General features: G+C 42.4%; 1 long non-coding RNA gene across 1 annotated transcript; it reads right to left on the reverse strand.

Annotated features, from left to right (window-relative positions):
• Nucleotides 1-4,229: 4,229 nt before the first annotated feature.
• On the reverse strand, nt 4,230-27,873 carry LOC118969155 (uncharacterized). Its single transcript, XR_005057063.2, has 4 exons — nt 27,634-27,873; nt 8,216-8,395; nt 7,509-7,586; nt 4,230-4,544 (listed from the first exon to the last, which is right to left on the reverse strand). It is a non-coding gene; the product is annotated as an uncharacterized lncRNA (long non-coding RNA).

The following is a 27,873-nucleotide window of genomic DNA, read 5'->3' on the forward strand; positions in this document are numbered from 1 at the left end:
GTCATTTGTGCACAACCCTGCATGGGACCCAGAAGGCCATAGAATCCTAATCTGCCTTCCACACCCTCTTATCTCCAGCCCAGGCCTCAAGGTTGCCTTCAAGTCCCCTCCCTGTCCCTTTGGCTTCTGGAAATAGGAGGAAAAGGGATCCGGAGAGAGTCAACCCTGGGCCTTCCAGAGCAGGATGGGGCTTCTTAGAGAGAGGTTCTTCACCTCTGAGAGGTGAACAAGCACCCTTTGAGAACTGAACAAACACCATTGGTCATCTCCTCAGAAAATGCACATTGTCAGAGGGGCACACAAGATAGCGGTGTGAGAAGGGTGGCAGAACTCTCCTCCCAAAACCATATATATTTTGAAAATACAGCAAAAACAACTATTCCTAAAAGAGAGACCAGAAGATACAGTGCAACAACCAGGCTACATCTACATCTGCAGGAACTCAGCATCTCGCGAAGGGGGTAAGATACAAAGCTGTGACCCCGTGGGACCCGAGCACTCCCCCTACCCTAGCTCACCAGCGGGAGGAAAAGAATCAGAGTGTGGAGGGAGTGGAAGCACAGGACTGCTAAATAAACAGCCCTAATCATCTGCCCCAGGAGCACAGACACACAATGCATGGTGTACTGGATATTAGAGAAATGGAAAAGTAAAATGCGAGACAGAGACTGAGAGTGCATCCCCATAGCTGGCTCCCCTGGGACAAAAGAAAAGAGGGTGCTTTAAAAGTCTTAAAGGGACAAGGGTTTAACAGGTGGACAAAATCGTCCCAGCACCCTCAGCCCGGCAGACTGGGAATCTTAAGGAACTTCAGGAGCCCTAACCCCCTGGGTGGTAATGCAGCTCCGAAGCCCCTCATGGCAATAAGCAGCCAGCCATTCATTCCCTCCCCCCGCCAGCACTGCAAGCAAACAGGCTGAACCACCATTGCTGCAGACCAACCAGGGAGCAGCCCTGCCCACAGCAACCACACAGAGTCTTCTCCCAGTGCACAGCTAAGTGGGCCAGACCCAGAAGCTGTCCCCTGTGTGTGGCTGCCTAGCATGGCTGGCACAAAATCCAGAAGGCATGAAGGGGCACCGTTCTCACAGAAGAACACACGCTGCATGCCTGCAACCCCAGGCAGTGTCCTAGGCCGTCCCAAGGGTCGCCCCACCCATGGCATCTCAGGGAATTAACCCAGAGACTGCTCCCTGTGTGCAGGTAACCAGAACAAGCAGCAGAGAAGGGCGAGGCGACCAGCAAGCAGGAAGGGACTTTGTTCTCCCAGCTGACACACATGCCACTTGCCAGAGATCACTTCTATTGCATGAAAAGGCAGAAGAACCTGGTCCAGTCCAAAATTACTCAAACACAAGAGAGTGGGCCTGGCGAGATAGATATAACCAATCTCTCTGAAAAATAATTCAAAATAAAAGTTAAAACCATGCTGATGGAGCTACAGAGAAATATGCAAGAGCTAAGGGATGAAGTCTGGAGGGAGATTACAGAAATGAAACAATCAATGGAAGGACTTAAGAGAAGACTGGATGAGGTGCAAGAGACTGTTAATGGAATAGAAATCAGAGAACAGGAATACAGAGAAGCTGAGACACAGAGATAAAAGGATCTTAGGAATGAAAAAATATTAAGAGAACTGTGTGACCAATCCAAATGAAACAATATTTGCATAATAGGGGTACCAGAAGAAGAGGAGGGAGAAAAAGGGATAGAAAGTGTCTTTGAAGAAATAATTGCTGAAAACATCCCCAAGTTGGGGAAGAAAATAGTCTCTCAGACCATGGAAGCCCACAGATCTCTCAACACAAAGGACCCAAGGAGGACAACACCAAGACATACAATAATTAAAATGGCAAAGATCAAAGACAAGGACAGGGTATTAAAGGCAGCCAGGGAGAGAAAAAAAATCACCTACAAAGGAAAACTCATCAGGCTATCATCAGACTTCTCAAAAGAAACCTTACAGACCAGAAGAGAATGGCATGATATATTTAATGCAATGAAACAGAGGGCCTTGAACCAAGAATACTGTATCCAGCATGATTATCATTTAAATTTAAAGGAGGGATTAAACAATTTCCAGATAAGCAAAAGTTGAAGGAATTTGCCTCCCACAAACCACCTCCACAGGGTATTTTAAAGGGACTGCGCTAGATGGGAGCACTCATAAGGGAAAATAGATGTCAACAGAGAAAATAAAATCACAGCAAAGAAAGCAGATCAACCAAATACTAACTAAAAGCAAAAAAAAAAAAAAAAAAATCAACTATCCACAAAAGCCACCAAAGGAAACACAAAAGAGTACAGAATAAAACACCTAACATATAAAGAGTGGAGAAGAAGAATAAGAAGGGAGACAAATAAAGAATCATCAGAATGCCTTTATAGTAGCGTAATAAGTGAGTTAAAGTTAAATGGTTAGATAGGAAGGAAGCTATCCTTGAACCTTTGGTACCACAAATCCAAAGCCTGCAGTGGCAATAAGTACATATCTATCGATAATCACCCTAAATGGATGGAATGCACCAATCAAAAGACAGAGTAACAGAATGGATAAAAAAGCAAGACCTATCCATATGCTGCTTACAAGAGACTCACCTCAAACCCAAAGACATACACAGACTAAAAGTGAAGGGATGGAAAAAGATATTTCATGCAAACAACAGGGAGAAAAAAACAGGTGTTGCAGTACTTGTATCAGATAAAATAGAAGTCAAAACAAAGAAAGTAACAAGAGATAAAGAAGGACATTATATAATGATAAAGGGGTCAGTTCAACAAAAGGATATAACCATTTAAAATATATATGCACCCAACACAGGAGCACCGACATATGTGAAACAAATACTAACAGAATTAAAGGAGGAAATAGAATGCAATGCATTCATTTTAGGAGATTTTAATACACCACTCACTCCAAAGGATACATAAACCAGACAGAAAATAAGTAAGGACATAGAGGCACGGAACAACACACTAGAAGAGATGGACCTAACAGACATCTACAGAACTCTACACCCAAAAGCAGCAGGATACACATTCTTCTCAAGTGCACATGGAATATTTTCCAGAATAGACCACATACTAGGCCACAAAAAGAGCCTCAGTAGATTCAGAAAGATTGAAATTCTACCAACCAACTTCTCAGATCACAAAGGTATAAAACTAGAATGAATTGTAAAAAGGAAACAAAAAGGCTCACAAACACATGGAGGCTTAACAACATGCTCCTAAATAATCAATGGATCAATGACCAAATTAAAATGGAGATCAGGCAATGTATGTAGACAAATGACAACAACAGCACAATGACCCAACTTCTGTGGGACACAGAGAAAGTAGTTCTAAGAGGGAAGTATATAGCAATCCAGGCCTATTTAAAGAAGGAAGAACAATCCTAAATGAATAGTCTAAAGTCACAATTATTGAAACTGGAAAAAGAAGAACAAATAAAGCCCAAAGTCAGCAGAAGGAGGAATATAATAAAAATCAGAGAAAAAATAAATAAAATTGAGAAGAATAAAACAATAGAAAAAAATCAATGAAACCAAGAGCTGGTTCTTTGAGAAAATAAACAAAAGAGATAAGCCCCTAGCCATACTTAGTAAGAGAAAAAGAGGATCTATGCACATAAACAGAATCAGAAAGGAGAAAAGGAAAATCATAATGGACCCCCAGAAATACAAAGAATTATTAGAGAATACTATGAAAATCTATATGCTAACAAGCTGGACAACTTAGAAGAAATGGACAACTTTCTAGAAAAATACAACCGTCGAAGACAGGCCAAGGAAGAAACAGAAAATCTGAAGAGACCAATTACCAGCAATGTAATTGAATCGGTAATCAAAAAACTACCCAAGACAAAACCCCTGGTCCAGATGGATTCACCACTGAATTTTGTCAGACATTTAGTGAGGACATAATACCCATTCTCCTTAAAGTTTTCCAAAAAATAGAAGAAGAGGGAATACTTCCAAACTCATTCTATGAAGCCAGCATCACTCTAATACCAAAACAAGGCAAAGACCCCACAAAAAAAAGAAAACTACAGATGAATATCCCTGAATAACATAGATGCAAAAGTACTCAACAAAATATTAGCAAACCGAATTCAAAAATATATCAGGAAGATTGCTGGAGTCCAGCTCCAGCGAGTCCAGGAGTCCCTGAAGGAGGAACGGCATCGGCAAATGAGTGAGGACACAGACACTAGCAAAGATGCCAAGCTGGCCTGGCCTGTTTATTGACAGAAACCTCAGGCAATATATAGGGGATTGGTTACATGAAATCATCATAAAATCATCATAGGCATATGTCATTCAGTGATTTATGGCATAATCTACTTCTCGGAAAGTTCCCCATTTTCCCAACTATGGAAGTTCATCACGTTTTCTTCTTCAAGATTACTCTCATACCTTTAGATTCTAATCTCAGGGTAAATTTCCACAAGGCATCACAATGTTTTCTGAGTGTGTCTTGAAAGTTGTTTAACTGGACTCTTGCTTAGGCTCACTGTTGGGGGATGTTTTTTCCATAGTTACCTAAAACCATTTACAGTAGAATGAGCATCATTCATTCCATTGATCTTGACTATAAGAATGTATACTGTAATTTCTATAGTAATGATTTATAAGGGAAATTTACCAAGATTTTTCTACCTGTTTTCCTGACCCACACCTCATGTTTGTCACCTCTTGTTTTTCCTGGGGGCCAAATTGGCCAGGGAGATGTACCCTGAAGTCACCTGAACTTTCTTCTATTTCCTAACCCAGGGATAATAACCCACCAGCTTGAGGGGAATGTGCAGGGTCACAAGCTGAGTTTTATGGTTGCTTTATGACTCCTAACAGTCTTTTCTCTGGGGTCTTGTTCTGATTCATGAGGGCTGTTCGGATTGGCATAATGATCAAATTAAGCAATAGAAGAGATATCAGTAGCTTCCCCTCTGGAGGCCCACTGTGCAGCATCCATCCACGGGCCTACTGGGCGGTGCTATCAGGCAGGTGGAGTAGGTTGGCTCCTGGCCCATGATCAAATGGGATTTATCTCAGGGATGCAAGGATAGTACAACATTCAAATATCCATCAGTATCATCCACCACATCAACAAAAAAAAGGAGAAAAACCACATGATCATCTCAATAGATGGTAAAAAAGCATTTGACAAAATTCAACATCCATTCATGATAAAAACTCTCAACAAAATGGGTATAGAGGGCAAGTATGTCAACATAATAAAGGCCATATATGAAAAACCAACAGCCAATATCATACTTAACAGTGAGAAGCTGAAAGCCTTTCCCTAAGATCAGGAAGAAGACAGGGACGCCCACTCTCCCCACTTTTATTCAACATAGTTCTGGAGGTCCTAGCCAAGGCAATTAGACAACACAAAGAAATAAAAGGCATCCAGATTGGTAAGGAAGAAGTTAAACTGTCCCTATTTGCAGATGACATGATATTATATATAAAAAACCCTAAAGACTCCACTCAAAAACTACTAGAAATAACATCTGAATTCAGCAAAGTTGCAGGATTCAAAATTAATACACAGAAATTCATTGCATTCCTATACAGGAACAATGAACTAGCAGAAAGAAAAATCAGGAGAACAATTCCATTCACAAATGAATCAAAAAGAATAAAATACCTAGGAATAAACCTAACCAAGAAGTGAAAGACCTATACCCTGAAAACTACAAGACACTCTTAAGAGAAATTAAAGAGGACACTAACAAATGGAAATTCATCCCATTCTCTTGGGTAGGGAAGAATTAATATTGTCAAAATGACCATCCTGCCTAAAGCAATCTATGGATTCAGTGCAATTCCTATCAAAATACCAATAGCATTCTTCTGGAACAAATAGTTCTAAAATTCATATGGAACCACAAAAGATCCCAAACAGCCAAAGCAATCCTGAGAAGGAAGAATAAAGCAGGAGGGATCTCGCTTCCCAACTTCAAGCTCTACCACAAAGCCACAGTAATCAAGACAATTTGGTACTGCCACAGAACAGACCCATAGACCAGTAGAACAGAATAGAGAGTCCAGATATTAAGCCAAACATACATGGTCAATTAATATATGATAAAGGAGCCATGGATATAAAATGGGTAAATGATAGCCTCTTCAACAGCTGGTGTTGGCAAAACCAGACAGCTACATGTAAGAGAATGAATCTGGATTACTGTCTAACTCCATACATAAAAGTAAACTCAAAATGGATCAAAGACCTGACATAAAACTCTTAGAAGACAACATAGGCAAAAATCTCCTGAATATAAACATGAGCAACTCCTTCCTGAATACATCTCCTTGAGCAAGGGAAACAAAAGTAAAAATGAACACATGGGACTACATCAAACTAAAAAGCTTCTGTATAGCAAAGGACACCATCCACAGAACAAAAAGGGATCCTACAGTATGGAAGAATATATTTGTAAATGACATTTCTAACAAGGAGTTAACATCCAAAATATATAAAGAACTCACACACCTCAACATCCAAAAAGCAAATAACCCTATTAAAAAGTAGGCAGAAGATATGAACAGACAATTCTCCAAAGAAGAAATTCAGATGGCCAACAGCACATGAAAAGATGCTCCACAACAGTAATCATCAGGGAAATGCAAATAAAAACCACAATGAGATATCACCTCACACCAGTTAGGATGGCCAGCATCGAAAAGACTAAGAATACAAATGCTGGTGAGGATGCAGAGAAGGGGGAACCCTCCTACACTGCTGGTGGGAATGTAAGCTAGTTCAACCATTATGGAAAGCAATATGGAGGTTCCTCCAAAAACTCAAAATAAAAATACCATTTGACCCAGGAAGTCCACTCCTAGGAATTTACCCAAAGAATACAAATTCTCGGATTCAAAAAGACATATGCACTCCTTTGTTTATCACAGCACTATTTACAATAGCCAAGATATGGAAGCAACCTAAGTGTCCATTAGTAGATGAATGGATAAAGAAGATGTGGTACATATACACAATGGAATACTATTCAGCCATAACAAAGAAACACTCCTATCATTTGCAACAACATGCATGGAGCTAGAGGATATTATGCTCAGTGAAATAAGCTGGGTGGAGAAAGACAAGTGCCAAATGATTTCCCTCATTTGTGGAGTATAACAATGAGGCAAAACTGAAGGAACAAGACAACAGTAGACTCACAGACTCCTAGAAGGGACTAGTGGTTACCAAAGGGGAGAGGTAAGGGGATTGAGAGGCATTATGTTTAGTACACATGGTGTGGGTGGGTCATGGGGAAGACAGTGTAGCACAGAGAAGGCAAACAGTGAATCTGTGGCATCTTACTACACTGATGGACAGTGACTGCAATGGGGTATTGGGGGGACTCGATAATAAAGGTGAATGTAATAACCACATTGTTTTTTCAAGCACAACCTTAATAAGAGTGTATATCAATAATACCTTAATACAAAAAAAAAAGGAATGAAGTGGTAATATATGCTACAACACAGACGTACCTTGAAAACACTGCCACATGAAAGAATCCAGTCACAAAAGACCACACAGTATATGATTCCATTCATATGAAATCCAGACTAGGGATATATAAAGAGACAGTCAATTAATCGTTGTTTAAAGCTGGGCAGACAAGGGTTAGAAGGTGATAGCTAGGTCAAGAAACAGGCTTTCTTGTTGAGATAATGAAAATCTAAAATTTAATGTGGTAATGGTTGTACATATCTGTGGATATAGGTAGGTGAACTATGGTATACAGATTGTATCTTAATAAAGCTGTTTTATAAGCAGGAAATACATATATATACATACAATTAAGATGAATGACAGCAATAATGCAGGTGGGAGGAGTTAATGGAGTTAAAATATTCTAAGGTTCTAGCAATATCAGAGCATTGGTGAAAGTAATAATTTGTATTAGACTATATCTTGGTTTCCAGTCCCCCAGAAGCCAACCCTGAAACAAGGATTTAGTACAAGCCATTGGGGAGTTCATCCCTGGAAACTGAAAAGAGAGAGGGGATGTGGGGCAGGGGCAGGATGGACCACAGAAGCATGCATTATAAAGTACATTATTCTTACTTGAAACCAATATAATATTGTATATCAACTATGCTTCAATCAGCCAGTCAAATAAAGTATACCATCCTGCATGCAGCCAGAGCTACAGACAGCCAGGGAACTCTGGGACACTGTGGGAAACACCCACCTCAAGTTATCCCCCAGAAGGGATGTTTTCCCACCAGTTCACTCCAGTCACTAGATAAGAGCTGTTCCTCAGGACCAGTAAATCCTGGGCCCTTCTGTCCGACCTGCTTTGTGCATGGGCAAAGCAGACTCCAGAACTGGACACAGAAGTCATGTCATGGTAGCTGGGAGTTGGGTGGGCCTGTGGAGAGAAATAAGGCTGGGGAGATATTGTAAGGAGAATTGTAAGGAATGTACAACTAACAAATTAATAGGGAAAAATAGAGTAACAAAAAATATTTGATAAATCCAAAGGAAGGCAAAAAGCAGGAGAGAAAATAGAAAGGTAGGCTAAATAGAAAGCCAATATTAGCATGATTAATATAAGCCCGACTATATCACGAACTACATGAAATGCAATGAACTAAATGCTCAAGTAGAAGTCTAAGATTGTCAGACTAGATTAAAAAGCAAAACAAAACTATGTGGTGCTTACAAAAGACACACTTTAAATACAAGGATATAGAGAGTCTGAAAGGAAAAGAATGATAAAAAGTATACCAGGCAAATACTAATCAAAAGGAAGGTGGTGTAACTATACTAATGATCGGAGTAAAAGAACTGCTAGAGATTAAGGGAACATTTCAAAATTACAAAGTGTCAATCCACTGGGAAGATATCACAGTCCTAAATCGCCATGCAGTCCATAACAACTTGAATATGTATAAAAGCAACCAACAGAACTCAAAGAAGAAATGGCCAGTCATCAGCATGGCAGGAGACTCCCCTCTCCATGGCTGATGAATGAGCAGGGGAAGAACCAGTAAGGATACAGCAGTGAACAACACAATCAACAAACCTGGCCTTCCTGGCATATATACAGCACTATAATCCAACAACAGAATTCACATTCTTTCCGTATTACACTTGAAATATTTACTAAAATTGACCATGCAATATAATGAGTTCTAAGAAATATAAATTTGGTCATTCATATGACCAAATACATATTTCTCAAGTATATTTGGTCTTCATCCACAGTTCCTGAAAACACTGCAGTCTTAAAGCTGAGATGGGTGCTTTGGCATGTTAATGAGGGACTTTTGGACCCCCCACCCAAGGGCAGGGGCTGGAGGTTGAATCAGCCACTGGCCAATAATTTAGTCAATTATGACTATACAATGAAGCCCTCACAAATACCCCTGAGAATAGCTTATTGCTCTCTTGAGATCCTGCTTCTCTTTTGGAGAGAGCTCCTATGCTTGGGGAATGGAACACATTCTTGCGCCACTGGGCACAGCCCCAAGCTCCATAAGGATAGAAGCTCCTTTATTTGGGACCTTGCCCTATGTCTCTCTTCATCTGGCAATTAACTTATATCCTTTACTAAACTGGTAAACGTTATGTGTTTTCCTGAGTTCTGCGAGACACTCTAGCAAATTAATGGAACCTAAGGGGAAGGTTGTGGGGACCTCCCGTCTGTAGCTGGCAGGTCAGAAGCACGGGTAATTGCCTGGGACTTGTGACCAGTGTCTGGAGTTAGTGGTAGAGAGCAGTCTTGTAGGACAGAGCCCTTAACCTGGGGAATCTGGTGCTGTCTCCAAGCAGATAGCATCAGAATTGAGTTGAGTTTTTGGACATTCTGCTGGTGTTAGAGAATTGCTTGGTGTTAATATATGTGGAAGACCCCCTCCCCACAAACATACACACACACATTGGAATTGGGTCTGGGAACCCAAAAGAGTTATACTATTATATTACTGCTGTGTATAATACTATTACTGTTGCTGTATATGAGAAAACACACCACAGACTGCATGCTGTGCTTCAAAGAAATAAATAAGAAATTTCAAAGGATTAAGAGTAAAGATTTGGTCAGGCAAGAATGATTGATGGTGCTAAGGCTAAAGGGAAATTTGTATGATGAATAGAATATTTCCATAGTCTTAAAGTGTCTCTCTGCAGACTGCTTATTAGTTGAAAGGGAGGAAAAAATTAATAATTACACAATGGAGAAATCAGGCAAGACCTTATCCAGGTGATCTAAGTTAACATCAGCCATGGGGAAAGGGACCCAGGTGACTTCACATCTGATACCCTGAGAAGGACATCCCCTACTACGCAGTGTTCTGGCCAAGAATAAATCACCTCAATTTAATCATGAGAAAGCATCAGACAAACCCAAAACAAGAAATTATTTATTAAAAATAAAAAAGATGTAGGTGGGGGTGTAGAAAAGGTCAAGGTCAATGTCATAAAAGGCAAAGAAAAGCTGTGGAACATTCCAGAGTAAAAGTAACTAAAGTGACATGACAACTACATGCAATATCTGACTCTAGACTAGATCCTTCTCTGTAGGGAATTTTTAAAAATACTCTACAGGACAAAATTAGGTCAGCAGACAAAACTGGAATATGAACAGTAAATTAGCTAAAAGAATGGTGTAAATGTAAGTATTATCAGGTGTACTGTGGTTATATAGGAGAATATCTCTCTTAGGAAATGCACACTGAAGCATTTAGGGGTAAGAGGCCATCATGTAACATAAAATGGTTCTCTCTACCTCTCCCTCCCTCTAGAGATTCTGATGAGTATTTTAAAAGAACAGAGAGAGAGAGAAGGAGGAAGAAAGTGGCAAAGGAAACAGGAGTACAATATTAACAAGAGGTGAATCTGGATAAAAGGTGCTGGTGCACCTTTTCATTTTTGCAACATTTTTCCCCAAATAAAAAGTTGTTTAAAAATTAAGTCAGAATATATTTTCTCACCACTTTTAAATGTTTGAGAAATAATTCCAGTCTTTCACAAACTGTTCTCAATAACAGAAAAAGAGAAAAAATTATGTTCTTATGCTATTCCCACAATTTTGATTCCATAGTTAAGGATATCATAAGAGAAGAAATTATAGCCAGTCTCTCTCATAAACAGGTGTCAAAAAATCCTTAACAAAATATTATCATATAAAATATACCACTATATAGAAAGTATACTACATCCAAAAAAAAGTGGGGTTTCATATAGGTGTCCAAAAGTGGTTTCATTTGAAAATAAGTGCAATTTACCACAATAAAAGACAGATGTAGAAAAAAGCATTTTGCAAAATCACAATCTCCATTTATGATACATAAAATACAGCATACTAGAAATAGAAGAGAGCATCTTGAATCTGTTAAAAGGAAAATAAGTATAGCTATATCTTTCAATGAATAGTATTGGGCCAATATACCTTGATTCCTACCTGACACCATACAAAGTCAGTTCCAGTGGAGTGCAGATCTAAATATGAAGGTCAAAAAATAAATAAAAAATAAAAGAACATCTTCACGACCTTAAAATAGGCCAAGATTTCTTAAACAGCAAGTAAAAAAGCACTACCATGGAAGAAAAAATTGATAAGTAATATTTTCAACTTAAGAATTTCTCCTCATCAAAAAATGCTATTAAGAGTGAAAAGGCAATTGGCAGGAACTGCATCCAAAATATATTTAAAGAATGGCTACAAATCAAATGGAAAAGTAGACCATCTAACAGAAGAAGGGACAGAAGACTCAGAGGCCCTGAGAGCTACAAAGGACCAAAGAGCTTATGGGATGCAGATCCACTTCTTTAGTCACCCGGGAACATGCCAATTAAAAGCAGGAAGACTCCTCTCACGCCTAAAATGGTTAACAAGGAAACGCTGGAAAAAACCAAGCCTGGGGGTTTGTGGGGGTCAGTGAGCAGCGGGACTCTGCAAGGTGGAGTGAACTGGAAAAAGGCGCATGGAACAGGTTTGGCAAAATCTATGCAGATCCTGTGGTTCCAATGACACATTTGTTGTGAATGGACCCAGGAGAAAGATGATAGATAACAGACAGGGAAAAAAGGTGATCAGAGGTTAACCTAACAGCACTGTTCTTAATAGCCCAGAAATTGCCTAAATGTTCATCAGCAGCAAAGCTGATAAGTAAATAAATTGAAAAACACCAATACATTACTATACAGTAATAAGAATAGAAAGGCTTCAATTGCATGGGAAAAGCTCACAAATACCTAAAACAGTAAGTACATCCTGTTTGATTCTATTTATATGAAGACCAGCAAAATGAATCTGTATGTTAGAAGGTCAGAGAGTGGTGATTACTTGGAGGAAGGGAGGGGCACGAGGGGCCTCTGCAGCCTGGTAATATTGGTTGCTGAACTGAGTGCTGGATACCAATGGGTGCTCTGTCTCTTTGTAGAGATTCATGAAGCTGGACACTTATATGTACTTCTCTATGTGTTTCATACTTCAATAAAAAGTGTTTTTTTAAGTAATCATTTTTAGAGTCACAAACTCATGAACAGAAGGATTCTTAGCCTAGGGTCTACCAAAATGGACACTGCCTTTGTTCATTCAAGCTGTTAAAATAAAAATACCAATAAAAATTCACCTTGTAAACAACAGAAATTTCTTTCTCACCGTTCTATATGTTGGGAAGTCCAAGATCAAGGCACTGGCAGACTTGGTGTCTGGTGAGGGCCCAATTCACAGAGAGTGCTTTTCACTGTCCCTCCAAGATGGAAGAAGCAAGGGAGCTCTCCAGGGTCACTTTTACAAAGTTACCAGTCCCAATCATGAGGGCCCCACCCTCATGAACTGACAGGACCCCAAAGACCCACCTCCAAATGCCATCACACTGGGAACTGGGTTTCAACAGATGAATTTTGGGGGACGTAAATCATCTATCTTCAGATACTAACCCGTGGGTGTTGAATAATAACACTAATCCTCTTAGGCCCATTCTACAAACGAGAAAACCAAAGCTCACCATTACAGGGTGGGACCCTCTGATCACAAACTCTGGATTATAGTGGCCAAAAGAAGGAGCCTGTTCCAAAAGGTCTTCATGAAGAGCCTGGCAAGGGGCACACGTCAGCGGTGTGGAGCAGACAGTATATAAAGCACTTTACAAAACATGGAGGGAATCTGATGTGCCATCTATGCAAGAAATGTATTACACATCTATCTTCTAATGGATAGAAATGTAGACCAGCTTGATAAAAATTATATATAAACAGGTAGAATGGTTAGACAAATACAGTGGTTACATAAATATTGAAAAAGTGTAGAATAGGGCTAACATTAATTCTAAGTGGACAAATGTACAGATATTCAAATATACAACACATTTCTCTGTTGATTGGTAAAGACAGACATTTGCTTGTATACAGTGGTTAAATATTAAATGGATACTACATTGAAATTATTTTTTTATTTCTTGACAGATAAGACATACACAGTGATTCAATAGATATATATTCAGATACTTAATGGTTACTTAAATTAATTTGTCAAGGCAATTGGATGCTATGAAGGCAAGATTTTCCCTTAAAGTTCCAACTAGGTCAAGCCATTGATGGCCCTGGCCCTTTCCATGCTGATGGCACCAGTGGGAACACTGATGCGACAGGGTAACATGATCCAGTGGTGAAAATGGATAAGAAATACAAGAATAATGGTAATGGTATTCAGTAGGCATTGAGCACTAAGTATGGAGCAGGTGATCTCATTTCAGATTACCTCCCTAAGGTAGATTATCCTATTATTCCCAAATGAGAGGGAACTAGGGCCCAACAAGGATCATTGGGCATATAAGTAACTCAATAAACCTTCTAAATGTCATGAGAATTAATGGGCTAGTCCTGATTTTTAAAGAAAACTTCAGGTTTGAACAAATTTGCTGACACCCAAAACCTACTGCCCCTAATCTGGGAGTGTGTCTTGCCAGTGGGTTTCAGCCCCTGGCAAGTTCACTATGGATTCAATGTGACCAAACAAATGACAGTAGAACGTTCTTGGGGTGTGTGGATAAAATGAGAGTTCCTGTAGCCAGGATTAACACCTGGCCCTGGTTGACTAGCTCACTGCACACCTGTGGGCAACACATTGCTGTTGACTCTAATAAAAGAGCTCCGCCCAGTGCTCTGCACGCAACATGGTGGCACGGCTGCAAGGCTGCAGAGCAGAGGCTAGAGTGGTGGCAGCACCTAGAGGACAGAGGCCCAGAGGACAGCTGTGTGGGACAACTGTGCAGAGAGGCCCAGAGGATGGCTGTGCGGGCCCAGAGGCCCAGAGGCAGAGACCGGCTTGCTGCATACAGACTTGCTCTGCGTGAATGGGATTTTAGAGACTGATCTGCCACCTGGAAATAAAGTTGGGAATAACCCTTTCACACCAAGAATATTTTTTTTTTTTGAGAGGGCATCTCTCATATTTATTGATCAAATGGTTGTTAACAACAATAAAATTCAGTATAGGGGGGTCAATGCTCAATGTACAATCATTAATCCATCTCAAGCCTAATTCTCGTCAGTCTCCAATCTTCTGAAGCATAACAAACAAGTTCTTACATGGTGAACGAATTCTTGCACAGTGAATAAATTCTTACATGGTGAACAGTACAAGGGCATTAATCACAGAAACTTTCGGTTCTGATCATGCATTATGACCTATAAACAATCAGGTCAAATATGAATATTCGTTTGATTTTTGTACTTGATTTATATGTTGATCCCACATTTCTCCTATTATTATTATTATTTTTATTTTTAATAAAATGCTGAAGTGGTAGGTAGATGCAAGATAAAGGTAGAAAACATAGTTTAGTGCTGTAAGAGGGCAAATGTAGATGATCAGATGATCAGGTGTGTGCCTATGGACCAAGTATTAATCCAGGCTAGACAAGGGCAGCAAGACATCCACGGATGCAGAAGATTTCTCTCAACGCAGGGGGGTGAGGTTCTGAGCCTCACCTCTGTTGATCCCCAAATTCTCACCTGATGGCCCCCCTGCGACTGTGCCTGTCTTAGGTTGTTCCTCCCTTGAGGAATCTTACCCGTCTCTGGCTAACCAGTCCTCTTCCGGGGCCATACAGGGAAATGTAAAGTTGGTAAGTGAGAGAGAAGCCATATTGTTTGCAAAGGTTAGCTTTTTACTTCTTTGCACATTTATGCCCTGTGGCTTCTATGCCCAGCACTTGTCTCGAGGTATCTTTACCACCTGGAGGAATTATGATACTCGGTAAATTCGATATGAGGCACGAATTCTATTTAAGGGTTGTAATTAGGAAGGAAGAAGAAAAGCTATAGATGTAGCATATGAAGGAAACATGGGAGGATTGATTATTTCTTTGACATATCTTCTTGTAGAGTACCTTAAGTATGTATAGGTTTTAAACTACTAACTAATTTGCACACACATATTAACATAATAGGAATACAGTGACATAAACAAAGCAAATCTATAATTACCATCCATCTCCAGTGAAGCCAAGAAAACCATTTAGGCACCCTAGGCATTTGTGAAAATTTATCTATGATATGATGGATATTGTCCAACTGTACTTGAACCATCAGACAAATTAAAGCAGCTCATTTCTGGGATCTGTTCACATCCCATATGTTCTTTTAACCATAGATAGTCTATAGTCATGAGATTTTGGAGTGCTACAACTTGCACCCCTCCCAACTCCTGGTTGAGTTCCAACAGTACAGATCCGGTCAAATTCATTGTCTCACTGTATGCACATGCCAGCCTAGACATCTCCCTCCTCATTCCTATGGCAAGTCCAGGAGACGGTGGGCTGGATGCAGCCACAACCGCAGCATCGTCCGGATCCCTGTGGAGGCTTTTTGATGATCATCCCCCGGCACAAGTCCCCCAGAGAGTGCTGATGCCGGAAGCTCCTCCTCATATCATATCTTAGTTCATTTTCTGGGTATCCAAGCTAGGCCTTGATCTTCTGCATAGAAACAAACAGACCCTTTGCCCACACTTTGACATGCCCTCTATACCACTGTGCAGAACTCATTGGAGGTCAGCACACAATAATTGCTTTTTTTTTTTTTTTTTAATTAAGAGAAAGGAATATTATCAGAAAAAAGTACCTCCATAGCTGATCATCTGACACCCTTTAAGTGATCAACATTAAGGATATTTAAAGCATGCGTTGATCTTTGATTTACCAATAGTTTTATCCTGTTAAGGAGTAATCCCCCTTTTCTTTCTTTCTTTCTTTCTTTTTTTTTTTTTTAATTTTTAATCTACACTTACATGAAGAATACTACGTTTACTATGCTCTCCCCTATATCAGGTCCCCCCTAACAACCACATTACGGTTACTGTCCATCAGCTTAGCAAAATGTTGTAGAGTCACTACTTGTCCTCTCTGTGTTGTGCAGCCCACCCTCCCCTTTCTCCCTCCCCCCCATGCATGCTAATCTTAATACCCCTCTTATCCCTCCCTGCCCACCCATCCTCCCCAGTTCCTTTCCCTTTGGTACCTGTTAGTCCATTTTTGGGTTCTGTAATTCCACTGCTGTTTTGTTCCTTCAGTTTTTCCTTTGTTCCTATACTCCTCAGATGAGTGAAATCATTTGGTATTTCTCTTTCTCCGCTTGGCTTATTTCACTGAGCATAATACTCTCCAGCTCCATCCATGTTGCTGGAAATGGTTGTATTTTTCCACTTCTTATGGCTGAGTAGTATTCCATTGTGTATATGTACCACATCTTCTTTATCCATTCATCTACCGATGGACATTTAGGTTGCTTCCAATTCTTGGCTATTGTAAATAGTGCTGCGATAAACATAGGAGTGCATCTGTCTTTCTCAAACTTGATTGCTGCGTTCTTAGGGTAAATTCCTAGGAGTGGAATTCCTGGGTCAAATGGTAGGTCTGTTTTGAGCATTTTGACGCACCTCCATACTACTTTCCACAATGGTTGAACTAATTTACATTCCCACCAGCAGTGTAGGAGGGTTCCCCTTTCTCCACAGCCTCGCCAACATTTGTTGTTGTTTGTCTTTTGGATGGCAGCTATCCTTACTGGTGTGAGGTGATACCTCATTGTAGTTTTAATTTGCATTTCTCTGATAATTAGTGATGTGGAGCATCTTTTCATGTGTCTCTTGGCCATCTGTATTTCTTTTTTGGAGAGAACTGTCTGTTCAGTTCCTCTGCCCATTTTTTAATTGGGTTATTTGTTTTTTGTTTGTTGAGGTGTGTGAGCTCTTTATATATTCTGGACGTCAAGCCTTTATCAAATCTGTCATTTTCAAATATATTCTCCCATACTGTAGGGTTCCTTTTTGTTCTATTGATGGTGTCTTTCGCTGTACAGAAGCTTTTCAGCTTAATGTAGTCCCACTTGCTCATTTTTGCTGTTCTTTTCCTTGCCCGGGGAGATATGTTCAAGAAGAGATCACTCATGTTTATGTCTAAGAGGTTTTTGCCTATGTTTTTTTCCAAGAGTTTAATGGTTTCATGACTTACATTCAGGTCTTTGATCCATTTTGAGTTTACCTTTGTATATGGGGTTAGACAATGGTCCAGTTTCATTCTCCTACATGTAGCTGTCCAGTTTTGCCAGCACCATCTGTTGAAGAGACTGTCATTTTGCCATTGTATGTCCATGGCTCCTTTATCAAATATTAATTGACCATATATGTTTGGGTTAATTTCTGGGGTCTCTAATCTGTTCCACTGGTCTGTGGCTCTGTTCTTGTGCCAGTACCAAATTGTCTTGATTACTATGGCTTTGTAGTAGAGCTTGAAGTTGGGGAGTGAGATCCCCCCTACTTTATTCTTCTTTCTCAGGGTTGCTTTGGCTATTCGGGGTCTTTGGTGTTTCCATATGAAATTTTGAATTATTTGTTCCAATTCATTGAAGAATGTTGCTGGTAATTTGAGAGGGATTGCATCAAGTCTGTATATTGCTTTGGGCAGGATGGCCATTTTGACGATATTAATTCTTCCTAGCCATGAGCATGGGATGAGTTTCCATTTATTAGTGTCCCCTTTAATTTCTCTTAAGAGTGACTTGTAGTTTTCAGAGTATAAGTCTTTCACTTCTTTGGTTAGGTTTATTCCTAGGTATTTTATTCTTTTTGATGCAATGGTGAATGGAATTGTTTTCCTGATTTCTCTTTCTATTGATTCATTGTTAGTGTATAGGAAAGCTACAGATTTCTGTGTGTTAATTTTGTATCCTGCAACTTTGCTGTATTCCGATATCAGTTCTAGTAGTTTTGGAGTGGAGTCTTTAGGGTTTTTTATGTACAGTATCATATCATCTGCAAATAGTGACAGTTTAACTTCTTCTTTACCAATCTGGATTCCTTGTATTTCTTTGTTTTGTCTGATTGCCATGTCTAGGACCTCCAGTACTATGTTAAATAACAGTGGGGAGAGTGGGCATCCCTGTCTGGTTCCCGATCTCAGAGGAAATGCTTTCAGCTTCTCGCTGTTCAGTATAATGCTGGCTGTGGGTTTATCATATATGGCCTTTATTATGTTGAGGTACTTGCCCTCTATTCCCATTTTGCTGAGAGTTTTTATCATGAATGGATGTTGAATTTTGTCAAATGCTTTTTCAGCATCTATGGAGATGATCATGTGGTTTTTGTCTTTCTTTTTGTTGATGTGATGGATGATGTTGATGGATTTTCGAATGTTGTACCATCCTTGCATCCCTGGGATGAACCCCACTTGGTCATGGTGTATGATCCTTTTGATATACTGTTGAATTCTGTTTGCTAATATTTTATTGAGTATTTTTGCATCTACATTCATCAGGGATATTGGTCTGTAATTTTCTTTTTTGGTGGAGTCTTTGCCTGGTTTTGGTATTAGGGTGATGTTGGCCTCATAGAATGAGTTTGGGAGTATTCCCTCTTCTTCTATTTTGTGGAACACTTTAAGGAGAATGGGTATTATGTCTTCTCTGTGTGTCTGATAAAATTCCGAGGTAAATCCGTCCGGCCCCGGGGTTTTGTTCTTGGGTAGTTTTTTGATTACTGTTTCAATTTCTTTGCTTGTAATTGGTTTGTTTAACTTTTGTGTTTCTTCCTTGGTCAGTCTTGGGAGGTTGTATTTTTCTAGGAAGTTGTCCATTTCTTCTAGGTTTTCCAGCTTGTTGGCATATAGGTTTTCATAGTAGTCTTTAATAATTCTTTGTATTTCTGTGGAGTCTGTCGTGATTTTTCCATTCTCATTTCTGATTATGTTGATTTGTGTTGACTCTCTTTTTCTCTTAATAAGTTGGGCTAGAGGCTTATCTATTTTGTTTATTTTCTCAAAGAACCAGCTCTTGGTTTCGTTGATTTTTGCTATTGTTTTATTCTTCTCAATTTTGTTTATTTCTTCTCTGATCTTTATTATGTCCCTCCTTCTGCTGATTTTAGGCCTCATTTGTTCTTTTTTTTCCAGTTTTAATAATTGTGATGTTAGACTATTCATTTGGGATTGTTCTTCCTTCTTCAAGTGTGCCTGGATTGCTATATACTTTCCTCTTAAGACTGCTTTTGCTGCATCCCACAGAAGTTGGGGCTTAGTGTTGTTGTTGTCATTTGTTTCTATATATTCCTTGATCTCTATTTTGATTTGTTCATTGATCCATTGATTATTTAGTAGCATGTTGTTAAGCCTCCATGTGTTTGTGAGCCTTTTTGTTTTCTTTGTAGAATTTATTTCTACTTTCATACCTTTGTGGTCTGAAAAATTGGTTGGCAGAATTTCAATATTTTGGAATTTACTGAGGCTCTTTTTGTGAGCTAGTATGTGGTCTATTCTGGAGAATGTTCCATGTACACTTGAGAAGAATGTATATCCTGTTGCTTTTGGATGTAGAGTTCTATAGATGTCTATTAGGTCCGTCTGTTCTAGTGTGTTGTTCAGTGCCTGTGTGTCTTTACTTATTTTCTGCCCGGTAGATCTATCCTTTGGGGTGAGTGGTGTGTTGAAGTCTCCTACAATGAATGCATTGCAGTCTATTTCCCTCTTTAGTTCTGTTAGTATTTGCTTCACATATGCTGGTGCTCCTGTATTGGGTGCATATATATTTAGAATGGTTATATCCTCTTGTTGGACTGAGCCCTTTATCATTATGTAGTATCCTTCTTTATCTCTTGTAACTTTCTTTGTTTTGAAGTCTATTTTGTCTGATATTAGTACTGCAACCCCTGCTTTCTTCTCACTGTTGTTTGCCTGAAATATGTTTTTCCATCCCTTGACTTTTAGTCTATGCTTATCTTTGGGTTTAAGGTGAGTTTCTTGTAAGCAGCATATAGATGGGTCTTGCTTTTTTATCCATTCTATTACTCTATGTCTTTTGATTGGTGCATTAAGTCCATTTACATTTAGGGTGACTATTGAGAGATATGTACTTATTGCCATTGCAGGCTTTAGATTCGTGGTTACCAAAGGTTCAAGGTTAGCTTCTTTATTATCTTACTGCCTAACTTAGCTCGCTTATTGAGCTGTTATATACACTGTCTGGAGATTCTTTTCTTCTCTCCCTTCTTATTCCTCCTCCTCCATTCTTCATATGTTGTGTGTTTTGTTCTGTGCTCTTTTTAGGGGTGCTCCCATCTAGAGCAGTCCCTGTAGGATGCCCTGTAGAGGTGGTTTGTGGGAAGCAAATTCCCTCAGCTTTTGCTTGTCTGGGAATTGTTTAATCCCGCCATCATATTTAAATGATAGTTGTGCTGGATACAGTATCCTTGGTTCAAGGCCCTTCTGTTTCATTGCATTAAGTATATCATGCCATTCTCTTCTGGCCTGTAGGGTTTCTGTCGAGAAGTCTGATGTTAGCCTGATGGGTTTTCCTTTATAGGTGACCTTTTTCTCTCTAGCTGCCTTTAAAACTCTTTCCTTGTCCTTGATCCTTGCCATTTTAATTACTATGTGTCTTGGTGTTGTCCTCCTTGGATCCTTTCTGTTGGGAGTTCTGTGTAATTCCATGGTCTGTTCGATTATTTCCTCCCCCAGTTTGGGGAAGTTTTCAGCAATTATTTCTTCAAAGAGACTTTCTATCCCTTTTCCTCTTTCTTCCTCTTCTGGTATCCCTATAATACGAATATTATTCCTTTTGTATTGGTCACATATTTCTCTTAGTGTTGTTTCATTCCTGGAGATCCTTTTATCTCTCTCTATGTCAGCTTCTATACGTTCCTGTTCTCTGGCTTCTATTCCTTCAATGGCCTCTTGCATCTTATCCATTCTGCTTATAAATTCTTCCAGGGATTGTTTCACTTCTGTGATCTCCTTCCTGACATCTGTGATCTCCTTCCGGACTTCATCCCACTGCTCTTGCATTTTTCTCTGCATCTCATCCCATTGCTCTTGCATTTTTCTCTGCATCTCCGTCAGCATGTTCATGACTTTTATTTTGAATTCTTTTTCAGGAGGACTGGTTAGGTCTGTCTCCCTCTAGGTGTTGTCTCTGTGATCTTTGTCTGCCTGTAGTTTTGCCTTTTCATGGTGATAGAGATAGTTTGCAGATCTGGTACAAGTGACCGCTGGAAGAGCTTCCCTTCTTGTTGGTTTGTGGCCTTCTCCTGGGAGAATAGCAACCTCTAGTGGCTTGTGCTGGGCAGCTGTGCACAGACAGGGCTTCTGCTTCCTGCCCAGTTGCTTTGGGGTTTATCTCCGCTGTTGCTGTGGGCTTGGCCTGGCTGGGGCTGTTCCTCCAAAATGGTGGAGCCCTGTTGGAGGGGGAGCGGCCGGGAGGCTATTTATCTCCGTAAGGGGCCTCTGTGCTCCCTGCTGCCCAGGGGGTTAGAGTGCCCAGAGATCCCCAGATTCCCTGCCTCTGGTCTAAGTGACCTGTCCTGCCCCTTTAAGACTTCCAAGAAGCACTCTCCAAACCAAAACAACAACAGCAGCAATGAGAGAGGGAACAGAAAGGAAAAAAAAAAGGAAAAAACACGCAATTTTTTTTTTTTTTTTTTTTGTCCTCAGGTGCCGGTCCCAGGCACCCGGTCACTGGTCCTGCTGCCCTGTCTCCCTAGCACCAGGGTCCCTGTCCTTTCAAGGCTTCCAAAAAGCACCCACCCACCGGTCCTGCAGGGAAGGAACGCTCGATATTCTTTGTCCTCAGGCGCTGGTCCCAGGCACCCGCTCACCAGTCCCGCCGCCCTGCCTCCCTAGCACCAGGGTCCCTGTCCCTTTAAGGCTTCCAAAAAGCACTCGCCAAAAAGAGAGAAAAAAAGGGGAAAAACGCGCGATTTCCTCCGTCCTCAGGTGCCGGTCTCAGGCACCTGCCCACCAGTCCCACAGGGAAAAACGCGCGATATTCTTTGTCCTCAGGCACCGGTCCCAGGCACCCGCTCACCAGTCCCGCCACCCTGCCTCCCTAGCACCGGGGTCCCTGTCCCTTTAAGGCTTCCAAAAAGCGCTCGCCAAAAAGAGAAAAAAAAAGGGGAAAAACGCGCGATTTCCTCCGTCCTCAAGCGCTGGTCTCAGGCACCCGCCCGCCGGTCCCGCAGGGAGAAACGCGGGATATTCTTTATCCTCAGGCGCCGGTCCCAGGCACCTGCTCACCGGTCCCGCCACCCTGCCTCCCTAGCAACGGGGGCCCGTCCCTTTAAGGCTTCCAAAAAGCACTTGCCAAAAAAAAACCGCTCTGGTTTCTTTCCACCCGCCGGGAGCCGGGGAGAGGGGCGCTCGGGTCCCGCCGGGCCGGGGCTTGTATCTTACCCCCTTCGCAAGGCGCTGGGTTCTTGCAGGTGTGGATGTGGTCTGGATGTTGTCCTGTGTCCTGTGGTCTCTATTTTAGGAAGATTTTTCTTTGGTATATTTTCATAGCTCTATGTGTTTTTGGGAGGAGATTTCCACTGCTCTACTCACGCCGCCATCCTGGCTCCGCTCCCAAGAATATTTTGATGTCAATTTTTTTGGTCACATTGAATCCATAGCAAACTTGCCTGGGGCTGAAACCCATTGCCAAGACAGGGTGAAAGAGTTATACCCAACTTTATTTCCACAGTGGCAGGTATCACTAAAATCTCATTTACTCAGAGCAAGTCTGCATGCAGCAAGACAGTCTCTGCCTCTGGGCCTATGTGCACAGCCGTCCTCTGGGGCCTCTCTGCCAGCACAGCTGTCCTCTGGGGCCTCTCTGCCAGCACAGCTGTCCTCTGGGCCTCTGTCCTCAGCACTGCCACCACTCCAGCTTCTGCTCTGCTCTCCTGCAGCCTTGCAGCCGTGTCACCCAGAGCACTGGACAGAGCTCTTTATATAGAGTCAGTAGCAATGTATTGCTGACGTGTGTAGTGAGCTAGCCAACTAGGGCCAGGTGAGAATCCTGGCCACAGGAGCTTTCATTTTATCCGTAAGTGTCTCAGAGGAGAGTGGTAATGCTGACATGGTCCTTGAGTGCCACCTGGTGGCTACTGCAGGTGGACTCCATGCTGTCTCCCGCAATTGAAAATCGCCCTGGGATCCAACATCTTTACTTGCCTGACTCAGAAGCCGCTAAGCCCCAGAGACAGCCCTGGGGTTGGGGGTGAAAAAATTAACTAACCACTGGAATCATGCTGGGTGGGACTGTGGCCTTGAGGAAGACACAAAGGAAAACATCTGGAGCCCCAGAAATTTCTGAGACAAGAAAACAGGGAAGCACTGAGACGCACCTGGACATAGCAAAGACACAGAAGTAATGAAGATGCAAACTCAGAGACCCAGAGGGGTGAGAGAGGGACCCACAGAGACCCAGAGAGCAACACCAAGGGATTCAAAGACAGACACACAGGGGCCGGGCAGGAGAGGCCTCTGGCAGGAAGAGCCCTTATTCCTGCTGTTTCTGGGCACTTCCAGGCAGTCCTCCAAGCCCCATTTGAACAGCCACTTCCAGAAGGTCCTGTGCACTCTACATGCTAGTCCATCCTGGCATTCACTGGTACAAATTAGCTGATTTCCAGGCTTTCCCCAGGACTGGCTAGGGTGTTGCCTCTCTGGTAGGTCCAGGTTTACAGCTTCCCAAATCTGGCTGCCATTGTCTCTTCAACCCCTTCTCTTTCTCCTGGTGGAGTATGTCTGCTTGATATGCCACATAATGTATAGTTTCATGTACATAAGAATGTCTGTAGCACTTGTCTAGGAGAAAACAAGACTATGGGTTTCCTCCCTACTGGCTCTGTCCTGCTGAGGCTGATAAAGAGCTGTGATTTGGGAGGCCCAGTGATCTTCCCTGGACTTTGCTGAAGACCCCTGCCTGGAAACTGAACAACAGGACTAGTTCTAACCCAGGCTGGAGAGTCCGCAGCCTTAGTGGCTGTGTGCCGCTGCTCAGTTTACTGCTTCACCATCAGACCCAGGACTGCCTCCTCTATGCTGGCACTTGGACAGCTCTGGGAGAATGCAGGGTGAGTTAACAGTGGATGGGCTGGGAAGGTAGGGGTGTGAGCACCCTCACATTCTCCTGTATTCTTCTCATACCCTTCCCCTAGGCCACATTCAGGTTTCTTCAAACACTGCCATTGTCTATGGCCTGGAGGCCCAGATAAAAGAACCTGACCTTCTGGATTCTACTTTTAATCTCACCACTTACCCTTTCTATGTGTCCACTCCTGAGTATAAACTAGAATATTGACAGGGTCAACTTCATGGTGCTGCTGTAAGGATTCAGTGTGCAGTGGGCTAGCCAACCAGGGCCAGATGAGAATCCTGGCCACAGGACCTTTCATTTTATCCATAGATACTGAACAGAGTTAAAGCCAGCAACTTTGGAGCCAGACTGACCTTGGGGAGTTCACTTGAAATCTCCAGAGCGTGATACTGTCTTGCCAATGGGTTTCAGCCCCAGGCAAGTTCACTATGGATACTATGGATTCAATGTGACCAAACAAAATGACAGTAAAATGTTTCTTTGGGGTGAAAGGATTATACACAACTTTATTTCCACAGTGGCAGGTCAATCACTAAAATCCCATCGTTCACTCAGAGTGAGTCTGCATGCAGCAAGCCAGTCTCTGCCTCTGGGCCTCTCTGCCCACACAATTGTCCCGCACAGCCATCCTCTAGGCCTCTGTCCTAGGCACTGCCACCACTCCAGCCTCTGCTCTGCTCTCCTGCAGCCTTGCAGCTGTGCCACCGCATCACACCCACACTCCTGGGTGGAGCTCTTTATATAAAGTCAACAGCAACATATTGCCCACACATGTGCAGTGAGCTAGCCAACCAGGGCCAGATGAGAATCCTGGCCACAAGACCTTTCATTTTATCCATAGGTACTGAACAGAGTTAAGGCCAGCAACTCTGGAGCCAGACTGGCCTTGGAGAGTTCACTTGAAATCTCCAAACTGCAGTTTCTCATCTGTAAATCCACACAATACTACTAAACTCACAGGTCGTACCTAATTTTTTGAGAGACTTTGACAGACTTGAGATGTGAGACTTGGCCACTGTGGCTTTCAAACGTCCTATCCCATCAATAGTCTGTCCTCCTCACCCCTCCACACCACTTGCTCCACTTCTTCCTCTTTACTCCTCTCCACGAATTTCACCTGCCCAGCCCATGGCTGCCAGTCCTCAGAACATTCCCTCCATTCCTCATAAAGTGCAGGCTGCCCAAATGCTGGATGTTGATCCTCAGAATAATCCCTCTATTCCCATTTCAGAACCGGGTGACCCGTCCCCTGAAACACCTGCAGGCCTTCCTCAAATTAGCAGTCCCTTTGCTCCTGCCCAACATTCCAGAAGAGTCTTAATTATGCTCTGGTTGATTTTCTTGCTCAAGATAAAGTACAATAAAGGGAACAGGCAGCACCTGTTTAATAGACTCATGGTTAGTGAGACAGGTGAAGCCTCCCTGTCCACACAGACTGGTTCCCTTTCTTGTCTTTCAGAGATAATAACCCCTGTGAATTAAAGAAAAGACAACCACCATGCTAGGGACCACCACAGAGATTTCTAAGGCCTAAGTATTGAAGGTTTCATTCAATGAGTCTCAACATGAGATCCATCAAAATTTAAATAACATGCACACAGAATACCTGTTATGGATAAAATGAGAGTTTCTGTGGCCAGGATTCTCATCTGGCCCTGGTCAACTAGCTCACTGCAAACCTGTGGGCCATACATGGCTGTTGACTCTATAAAAAGAGCTCTGCCTTGTGTTCTGGGCATGACACGGTGGCAGGGCTGCAAGGCTGCAGAAGAGCAGAGCAGAGGCTGGGGTGATGGCAGCGCCGAGGACAGAGGCCCAGAGGACGGCTGTGTGGGACGACTGTGCAGGATGGCTGTGCGGGACAGCTGTGCGGACAGAGGGGCCCAGAGGCAGAGACCGGCTTGCTGCATGCAGACTTGCTCTGAGTGAATGGGATTTTAGTGACTGACCTGCCACCTGGAAATAAAGTTGGGTATAACCCTTTCACCCCAAGAACATTTTGCTGTCATTTTCTTTGGTCACACTGAATCCATAGCGAACTTACCCAGGTCTGAAACCCATTGGCAAGACACCTGTTTAGAGTTAAACAATTGGCATCTGCATTCCTGCTAAAAGCAAGAATGTTTGCCCTTCCCCTTATTTCAAAGATGTATTTCACCACAGCCATACACACACTCTTTTCTTTGCATCACAGCTTATGTAAATGAAAGGTTCTCCTTTAAGTTCTTTGTCTCCTGGAGGATATAAAACGTTTGTGTGACTTGGGCCCTTTGGAACATCTATCACCCTTAGGAGTTATATTTTCCTTGAGCTTATAAGTTGTGGGTTTGGCTCAAATAAAACTATTTATTTCAAGATTATTTAAATAAATTTTTCATCAACACCCCTGTATGCAACTGTTCACTCTTTAAATGATTATTCCAGTATTTTCATTTATAGTCTTAATATATATTCAATCTCGAACTATACATAAATTATACTCTTGTACACCTTTGCTTTATTTGATACACTGGTATTTACCTTATCCGTGCACATATACATGATTAGTTCATTCCTTTGCTTCAGAATAAAGTTCTAACCCACAAAAATGCAGTCATTAACCTCCTGTCAGTGAGGATCAACATGGTTTCTAGTTTTCTGCTAAAAGCAGTCCTGGTGGGAACATCCCTGTGCTACTGAAGCTTAAGCCTGGGGGCCCACACCCCAGCCTTAACCAAGCCCCTACTTCCCTATGGCCAGACTCCCCTCTACCGCCAGCCTCCCCAAGCTCAGATCGCCACCTGAGCCAGACCCCCACATGCGGGCGCTGCCCCAGCCAGCCCGCCCCAAGGCTCCAGCCCCCCATTCTCGCCCTCCCGGCTCCGCTGACTCCCCGCCGCCGCCCCCACTTCCGGGCCCTAGCCCTCCCACCACCACCACCACGGTTGTGCATTGGTTTCCTGTGATCTCGACTCCACTTTTGACAACAATGAGGTTTTAAAAGATACGGTTGTTTTGTGAGAGTGAGGGAAGCTGTCAGGATGTCACCCGCTCACCCTCCGTAGACAACCGCGGAGACGCGGAGCCCGGAAGGCGGGGCGTGGACCCCGGCGAGTCTGTACGGACCGCCGCGTATCGGCTCTGCGTGGGCTTTGCGGCGGCCAGCACCCACCCCTGCTCCCCGGCTTCTACCGGTCGCCGGGCCCCTGCTAGGGGAGCCTCCGGTCGCGTCAGCGCTGGCTCCGGCCTCGAGGTTCGCTAGCAACGCACCTAGCTACAGAGGACTTTCACCGTCGCGCGAGCCGCTGGACTTCCGCTCCGCGCTGGCTACCCCGGCTCTGCGAGCACGAAATCTAAGTCCGGACTTCACCTCCCCGGCGGGAGCTGTCACTGTGATTAGCTGCCACCGACTCAGCTCTTCGCGCCTTGGTAAGACATCACCCGGTATGTTACCGGCGTGGGAGGTCCTCCAGCGAGCCTGCTACGTCAATGCTGGCAAAGACAGTGTGA

This window comes from Manis javanica, chromosome 7 (assembly GCF_040802235.1).
Source record: "Manis javanica isolate MJ-LG chromosome 7, MJ_LKY, whole genome shotgun sequence".
Taxonomy (NCBI): Eukaryota; Metazoa; Chordata; class Mammalia; order Pholidota; family Manidae; genus Manis; species Manis javanica.